The 9,959-nt window shown below is 33.7% G+C and overlaps 1 pseudogene; it reads left to right on the top strand.

The window, feature by feature from the left end:
• The window catches only part of LOC134241439 (transcription factor SPT20 homolog), a 23,560-nt pseudogene extending 22,712 nt beyond the window's left edge, over positions 1-848 (top strand).
• Positions 849-9,959: the final 9,111 nt, after the last annotated feature.

Here is a 9,959-nt window from a genome sequence, read left to right as displayed (position 1 = left end):
TGAATATAAAATAGTGGACTTTGTCAATGTTGTAATATTTTTTGTCCTTTCCCTTACTACAGTTCAGCTGACAGCACAGAACATTTCTGGACACCAGTTAGCTACCCTGTCTCAGTTCAAACCTAACACACCACAAGGGGGCGCAGTTCCCCAACAACATATGCTACAACTACAGCAGCTTCAGTATAAACAGCTACAGCAGATCCAAATCCGTCAGCCGCAAGCTGCTGCTTCTCCGCCTGTCAGTAAATCCAAGAGTAAGAAACGGACCACACCAACCCCACCCAAACAGTAGAAACAAACACAACAAGACAACAAGAAACGGACTACACCAACTCCACCCAAACAGTAGAAACAAACACAACAAGACAACAAGAAACGGACCACACCAACCCCACCCAAACAGTAGAAACAAACACAACAAGACAACAAGAAACGGACTACACCAACCCCACCCAAACAGTAGAAACAAACACAACAAGACAACAAGAAATGGACCACACCAACCCCACCCAAACAGTAGAAACAAACACAACAAGACAACAAGAAATGGACCACACCAACCCCACCCAAACAGTAGAAACACACAATCTGACAAAAACAAAACCATAAATGGACAACTCCCTCCAAGCAGTAGACATGCCTACTTTATACAGCCTCTTCCACTACTGACATTACAAAAACAGACAACACTAATTCACACAGTGGACATGTGTACCCTACTGAAGACAGCTAGACTTAAGTATTCCCATCTAATCAATAAACAAATCAAAACCCAGTATTGTACTGCAGTTATTGTAGCAAATAAAATGTTACAGATTGTAAAGTTTATTATATAATTTAAATAATCTTGTTTCAAAGTATATCTATAAATGGTAGTGAAAGAAGTGAAAACAAATATAGTGGTATTAAAATACATGTACAACATGAGACCATTCCAAGTTTTTTCTATGTTTAGCATCCACAGATGGATTGGTTCTGAGGTTATAAAATTAAAAACAAACACAAATTAAAACCAACAAATACAATATTTTGAAACACAATGTACTCTTTTTGGATTGACATCTCTCTTTTTTTAAGTATTGAGCCAAAATATTTTTCATTAAAGCAAAGACTATATTGTGACAAGCTTTGTCTGCTTGATTCATAACATTTTGTTGTTACAGTCTTTCTAATTCTTTTATCATCTAACCATTAATTAACTGCAGATCTTAGCGTCAGATATGCAGAATATGATACCATTCACCCATTTTGAGTAGTATTCTTTGTCAAAAATATGAAGAAATAGTATTTAAATTGTTTGATTTTTACAACACAAATAAATTTTTTTATATTTTAATGTTATTTCCAGTTGTTGATCATAACAGTCAAGTCAACACACATTGAAATTTTTTTACGTCTGTAATTCTGTGAATGTTTGACAAACAACGTAAAATTCATACCTAATATTATTGAACTCTGTTCATTTTATCCATGCGAAATCTCATTTTTTGTTGTTGCGTCAGATCATAAATAGAGCAGCTGTCTGTCCCACATGACCTTTTTACAGATTATGGTGATTCCTGTTTTATTTGTGTATTACTTATATTATTAGAAAAATTGATAGATTAATATTATAATTTTGATAATTATAGCAGTCTGTATCTGTTGTAGTGGAATTTGTCTGAGTGATTTTTGAAAAGCGTAAAAAGCAGCATTGAAGTTCCCTGTCATGTAGTAACAAATTCCTAAGATCTGCCATGAAATGTCTCCAATCAGGATACCTTCCAGAAAGTTATTTTCAATTCTGTTCCTAAGGTCATTCAAAGCTGTTTGTACTCTCGTTGAATCAACATGAATGTAGCACAAAATTTCTAGCATGTATAGCAACACAAAAGGTGGAATGATTAATGTTTTAAGCCAGCTTACAGACTGTTCTATCCGTAATTCATTGATATAACCGATGTTGGTAAGGATGATTAGTCCTGCTATGGCTTCTCTCAACTTTTTAGACCAAGATTTTCCTCCTACAACCTGAGCATACTTATCTCTGTCCCAGAATATAGGTTCTGGTATATACATCACATGTGGTTGTGATAACTTGACCTTAGTCATCTCTATAATAGATAAAGCCTCTGTGTATCTGGATGTCTTGTAATAATACATTGCTAAATACAACGCATCACAAATACAACCAAACTTTGCAGCTAATTTGAGCATGTTACAGGAAATCTTGTCCGTAATGTACCTCTGTACCTCTGCTTGTTGCCACCTCTGCCAATGTACATGTTGTGTAAAATAAAAGCATTGGTTAAAAGAACACGGATCGTATGATTCTGTAATGCGGCAACTTGGTATTGTGTCAAAGGTAACTTTATTAGCTTTTCAACGGCGTGTAAGTTTGAAGTTTTTCGAAAGAAAATATTCGTATATATCTCTCTTAATATTGACTGATCAAATGTAAACTCAGGGATCATCATGTGCTCATCTGTACTGACGGTCAGCCGAGGATTGTAAAGTACATTTAAAACATACGCCCTGATTGAGAGACAATGCAACAGACATGAAACACCGCCTCTCTCATACAATGTATACAGTCTAAGAAATAAAATCGTTTGTGAATCACCATGGACTTTAGACAGAAACATGTTGTTTTCTGGAATGAAAAAGTTCGGACATACCCCTTTATACACCCATTTGAGAATAAGTTTAAAGCAAATCCAGAAACACTGCAGGAGATTTTGGGGGCTCCAGTGAGATATTATGTTTTGTTGAATCGCCCAGAAAACGGCTGTCTTCATATGATAAGAACACAGAATTTTATCTTCACTGTTTAAGACATTATTAATTACATCCTTTAGGAACAGTTTCAGTAAACCATAAATTAAAAACTGACAATGGTTCATTGAATATATAAGTTCTTTTTCTGCCAGAGAGAAAGATATCCTCCATTCTTTATCTGGATGATTTCCAAGACTGTGTCCTATTGCAACAAAGTGGCATCCTTTTTTGACAATATCACGAACCTCATGAGGTTTGGGCCATGTCCGACATCTGCTTACCCATGAGGAGGTTGATGGAGGCCAGGATCTGCTCTGAAAGGTGTGGGCCTCATCATATTCAGCAACTCCATCAATCGATCCACTTTTGCATGGACCATGGATGATAGGATTGCTAATAAAATATGAAGGCATGGCCTGTTTATATTTTGAGCTAGATATATAAAGTTTATTCTTCATCACTACACATGAGGACAGAATACTTCTATCCGTCATTTGATTTATAGGAAGCCATAACAAAGTGAATCCTGGCGGGCTTTCAGAATTATCTGAAACAATCAATGTTTGATTTTGTTCGTTGTAATTCTTAAACAGAGATTCATCCCAGATCACTTGCTCATTAGGTCGCCAGTACATATAATCTTCATCAGATCCTAATAGTCTGAATCCTTCTCCGTAACTTCCACTGATCATCATGATATACTTCTCTTTATTTGCTTCATTCACTATCGTCTCATGGATGTCTGTAACATCCCTCCTCATGGTCACTAGTTCTGATGTTCCCACTATTTTACAGAGTCCGACAAACACAGACTCTGACAAATTTTGCAAACATTTCTCACTAAAACAAAAAGAAGGTTAATACAATTTTATACATAAGATAGATTTGTGTTTTAGAAAATGTACTCTTTGTGAAATATATGCTAAGATACTGATACATTGATTGAATAATTACAGAAAAAATACAAAATTCCATATAAAATACTTACATAGTATTTCTTTCTGAGTACGGAAAAGAGAAGAAAGCCATGTATGTTTGATATTTTCATGTGATCCTCTCAGCACGGGAAATTTTACCAAATGAAGCTAACATTTCAACCGGCAGTAATTAAATATACATTTCCTGGGATATGAATACTACATTTGTGCTGAATTAAATCAAGCAAATTGCAAGTTTTGTTCGTATTTTTTTTTAACAATTCCTTTAAATACTGCGAGTTTTATATTAAAAAAAACAACTTTTGATATAAGATATATATTCAGTGAATTAAATTATGATATCTACTGTTTATGATTCAGATCTTCTAAGAAGAAAGTCACGTATGTAATTTCAGGATTAAAACTTTAACTTGTATGTTTTTCTAAATACCGAACAATCGCCCGCGTGGCGCAGTGGTTAGAGCGACTGTTCTAGAGTACGAAGTAAGGAGTTGATCCTTACGTTGCGGGTTCGAATCCCACTGAGGGAAGTGGTGACACGAGTAAGCAACTGTCAACTACAGAAAGGTATTGTTAATGCTAGTAAGGTATTATATTTAGTTGTACTGTTCAGAATACGATAAAATCAATATAATCATATAACTAATAATTGTAGATTAATGTGCATCTTTCATTGGTATAACTCTATCTTTATAGACATATTTGAGATATAGTTCAGATTAATATATTGTTTTATTATTTATATATAGTAATGTCATCCATTAAAATGATGAGTAATTTGTTTACTGAAGAAAAATTCAAGAAAAAAAATTATTATACCAGATATCAATTATCATGATAATGGACACAACACAGAAACCTAAGTTACATTTTATCATTATTGGTTTTATATCATTTGTAGTTTTGTAGATCACCATATTTTTCAACTCATAAGTTAACTGCTAGAAATGAAATACATGAAGATAACGTACAGTATTCAAGCTCAAAAGTCTACTAAACAATACAAATCAGGAGCAGAACAAAGATAGACATCAGAGGTGGGATCAGGTGCCATGGAGGAGTGAGCATCCCCTGCTGACCGGTAACACCCGCCGAGTGCTTTTTGTCATGATCGGGAAAAAAAAGGAAAACCCCGTCTTTATCTAGTAAAATATCCAAATATGAAACAGAGTGTCAGCTTCTGTGGTATCTTTAATTCAAGCTCACACGGATATTTGGTATCGACATAAGAATGTCGTTAAAAGTTATGAAGGATTTAAAAGTGGGTTGATTTTAAAGAGAGTATTGTATTTAATTTTTCATAATTGGATATTTTACTTGAAAAGATGTTTGTGGTAGTCTAACAACCAAGCTTTATTGGGTTGAATATGAACCAAAGTTATAGAGATTAAATAGAATAAATAGAATTATAGAATGATTAATTTTGACTTCTGTAACTTAAACAAAACGAAGAATAAATAAAACAAAAATACAAACTATGTAAGAAGGGGTTGTATGAGTGTCTCTCTCTCTCTCTCTCTCTCTCTCTCTGGTATTGCTTTTTACACACTTTACAAGAAAAGAAACACTTAATATTAAAATAATATTTTTTTAAAATTACTTACACTGAAAGGATTTTAAAAACATAAAGTATTAAATACTAGTCTATAAAAACAATGTTTGCTGTTACGAGAAATACGCTTGGGAATTATTGCATTGATTTCGTGTTTCTGCTGACGATTTTTGGATCTACATTCAGAATAATTCAAGATGAACAAAATAAATGCATTTTAATAAGGAAGATAAATAATTGTGCTTGGATCGTACACTTGTAGTGTACATGCTAAAACCATGAACATATAGACAGCTCGGATAATACTAAATACGGTGTATGTGACACGAATGCAGCTCGACACCATTTCGTCTTCGTGTGTTACATGAGTACATGATATTAAATTATTCATTTAAAATTAAATTCCTAATTTTGATTTTGTAACGTGAATGAATAATTTTACTAAATATAAACTTCTAAACACAGTTAATTCAAATGAAATCCATACATTTTTTTTACCGTTATCTAATCACAATATCATGTGTGCTTTTCAAAGCCCAATATATGGTAGAATAAAAACGATTATTATATTCATAAACCAAAGTCATAAATTGTCATCAAAATGAATTATTAAATTTTTATCAGAAACAAACGATTTTGTCTGTTATACTGTTTACATAGTGCAGCAGAGGAGGATTTTCTGGACACGCGGTGCGACACGGGGGAAAGTTTACTGGACACGGTGTGACACGGAAGACATTAGCTGAGATTTTTCTAGACACAGTGAGGCACGGTGTGCCTACCTGCCTACCTGTATATTTCAAAACAACACACACCTTGCTAACCGTATACAAGGTGTAACACAGAGCATTTCACACGGTGTTTTTTCCACCGTGCGATGGGGATAACTCGTCGCTTGTACTGTATGTATATTATCACTTTAACGCATAAAATTTAACTGTTTTCACATTTATTTCGATTCTTCTGTTTTTTGTCTTTTGTTACTACATTTTTTTGTTGGTTTCATATTTGCAGATGTCTGTGCAATGCTGAATTGTGTTTTCGTCTACACTTTACTATTATACGGCTGATGGAAGTTCTGGCCTAGTCATAATTTTTCGGGAACCGGTCAGAGGCATCCATCACATTTCATTTGACTTGTTAATGTAGACCTACCAATATTTGCCTGTCTCAGTGCTCGGTATTGTGCTCGCCTCTGGGCTGACTCGGGGAATAGTGTACTCTTCAGGTAGCGCTAGTGTAATTATTATATATATTGACCTCAAAACAGTATGTATTTTCATACAATGAAACACTAAATGATACAAATAATAGATATAGGTTGCTGGTGTATGTGGTCAAAAGTTTATCCTGATAATAAAAGTTAGAGAACAAAGGTCCGTATATTTAAAAACCAAAGTCGTGAACATAATGTCTTCAAATGTTAAATTGAGTTTATTTACCATTGTTTCATTATTTAAAAACAAAAACAGTAGGTTTTTTTTCTTCTAATTTTTGCAGAACGACCCAAGCAGTATGATTTTTTTTTATGAAAATCATGTGCGAGCTATTTTGAATTAACACCAATTTCAAGAGGGGCATCTTAATTTGGGTAAATCACACAGACTTGTCACGTAGAAATGTTTTTTAGAGAGTGGCTAACTTCATAACTTGTATCTGTTTCATATTTGTCTCATCAAATGTTTACTTTTTAATTAATTGCATTTACCGCCATGTGCGGTAAATGGCCAGTTATCGAAGAAGAATAGCCTAAGCGCGATAACTCCCCTGTCCTCAACCAAATTTCCAAAATAGCCACAAGTCTTAAATGCGCTTGCGCACACATCCTCTCCGCTCGACGATTTTGATCAGACAGCATCGACAGAAAAATCACCTCCAAGTTGCAACCCATTACGTGGATTACTATATTAAACATAAACAATTCATCACATGAATGTGTGGAAGAGATGAAGATTTCTTCGCTCATGAAAAAATCTACTCCCTTCAGAACTTCTTATGAAAGGACAAAAGATGAATAGGTGTGCGAAATACATACAGCCTCGATTGTATCAAATCAAATTTATTCATGTACACAGATTTTAGGACAATTTTCTTATAAATAGGTATGAAATTGCGAGAAAAAGTCTCTGTTGGGATTGTCCAAACAAGGTGTCTTCGGGCATAGAAGAATCTTTAATCTTTTCAGGAGTATTCAACGAAGTTTATGTTTTTTCTTCATATTTTCAGTTCTTTAGTTCTGTGAATTTCGGTTCAAGATGGATCACATTTTTAAAATAAAAGATAGATAAATGTAGGATATTTAATTATATTTCTTAGAAATGAGAAAAAGGAAATTTGCCCAAACTCGAAAATCCTTAAGTTAATAGTTTCCCTAATTCGAGATAAAATTTATCATGTTTATCAAGTTCAAAAGCCAAATTAAACAATACAGATAGGGAGAAATGCATACAAGGCTTTCAAAGACTATCATTGATAGAATCAGGTGCCATGGATAAGTAAACATCCCCTGTCAACCTTAAATATCGCCCTATTATCTGTATTGTTTTTGGAATAAAAGGAAAATCCTTTGATAATTCAGTGTGAAAATAATGGCCTATCAATAAGCATGCAGAACCTTTTTAGCACTCGACCTAATGACAGTTTGTATTTGTTGTCAATGTCATTATTTCGACTACATATTTAAAAAAAAATTAAGACAAGAAAATAGCAGTGATCAAGCCAAAACAATTTGACGAATAATATAAACTTTAGATAAGTTACAAACACAGACCCTCAGAAATTCCTGATGTCTTGTCCAACTTTTTTCCGACACCACCTTCTTTCAGTATCAAATTTTCTGAATAAAAATACCAATATTACCCTTATATCACTTTCCTTTGCCGAAAGTAGGGGGATCAGCTTTTCCACGAACATTTTCAATAGTAAAGGATATGTTTTTAAAAAAGGGGGTCCAGCCCCCCCCCCCTCTCGCCCCCACTGTTGCTACGTGCCTGAAGTTCATGTGCGATAAAAGAACAAATTAAATAAGCTCTCTGGGGAGTTAAAAAAATTGAGGATAACAAACAGGGATAATTTTCAAAAAATAAATAATCAAAACAAACTTAAAACATCGTTTAATTCCCTGTAGCGTTAACTTATCCGTCAGTAGCTGCATCGGTTTGAAAATATTTACATCCAGTGTAATTTATTTTATGAAATCCATTAGAAATACATGGCGTTCAAATTTCTATAATACACGCGAAACCTTGTCACCGCGCGTTAGAATACACAGTAGGAACTATATGCATTTTCAATACTTTATGAACACCAAACTGTACATTGTTTGACACAATTTAATTAAAAAAAATATCCCTGTTGAATTAACGTAAAAATACAACAAATCTTGATTTAAAATTAATATGTCACTTTTTTCCTCGCAATGTTCGTTTGTGTTATTTAACTTTACGACGTCACAAACGTCACGAACGGCTCTTACGTCTATAAAGCACATCAATTTTGAAGGGTGCTGAATTCACATCAAAGATTACCGAAATAAACAATTATGAACAGAAAAAATTAAAGAATGTAAATATAAGTATTGAATTCATATTTTGGGATGTCTTCAGTCCTATAACACACCTGGCCGTGTCGACAAATTATCATACCGCGCTAACGCGCGGTATTCAATTCAATTTGTCGGCACGGCCAGGTGTGTTATAGGACAGAAGACATCCCAAAATATGAATTCAATGCTTAAATGGATCGTTCTCAGAGCATGCTCTCGAGTATCGAATAAAATTAGTGACGTAAACACAAATGCAGGTGAAAGCAGAATATTACTACATGAATAAAAAATTGACAATGGAAAAGCTGAAGTCCTCTCATTTGTCATACAATGTAGTTGTGAGATGGCTCTTATCGTATATAGTCAGAGTAACATTCAAGTATGATACAGATGTTGTATACTCTGTGGTATCTTTTATCTGAAGTTCAGTGGGATAAATCGAGTCGACATATGAATGGGAGTATCTATTGTTAATTGATAAACATTGTCCATTTATCTGAATGTCGAGTTGAAGGCCACAGAGAGTGTTTTCTTTCTATTATATTAATTGTGAAGTTGACAAAAACAAACCCCTAGATTTTCTATTCACACCTAAAGAAGTGAAAATAGGAATATCAAGCTTGAAATCTGGAAAAAGCTCTGGTTTAGATCTTATTCCAAATGAATTTATTAAAATAAGTTCTAATATTTTTCTGCCTGTACTGGTTAAACTTTTTAATAAAATTCTTCAAAATGGCAGAATGCCAGAATTATGGAACCTCTCATTAATCACAACTTTGTATAAATCTGGAGATCCAGGAAATTGCAATAATTATAGAGGATTAAGTGTAACAAGTTGTCTTGGTAAACTTTTTAATAGACTCCTTCAAACTCGACTTAATAATTATTTAGAATCAGAAGGGTTGTTAAGTCATTTTCAGGCAGGATTTAGGAAAGGATATCGTACATGTACAACAGATAATATTTTCATCCTCAAAACTTTGATGAACAAGTACCTGTTTAATAAAAAGAAGGAATTATTTTTGTGCTTTGTTGATTTTTCCAAAGCTTTTGATACTCTATATAGACCAGCTCTTATGTATAAGATTTTAAAAGAAGGTATTGGTGGAAATTTTTTCAATATTATAAAACATATGTACTCTACTACAAAATGTGCTGTAAGACA

This window comes from Saccostrea cucullata, unplaced genomic scaffold (assembly GCF_032062105.1).
Source record: "Saccostrea cucullata isolate Sc308-1 unplaced genomic scaffold, CSIRO_AGI_Scuc_v1 ctg6124, whole genome shotgun sequence".
Classification (NCBI taxonomy): Eukaryota; Metazoa; Mollusca; class Bivalvia; order Ostreida; family Ostreidae; genus Saccostrea; species Saccostrea cuccullata.
The sequence above is the reverse complement of the archived record's forward strand: the minus strand, read 5'-3'. Positions and strand labels throughout refer to the sequence as shown.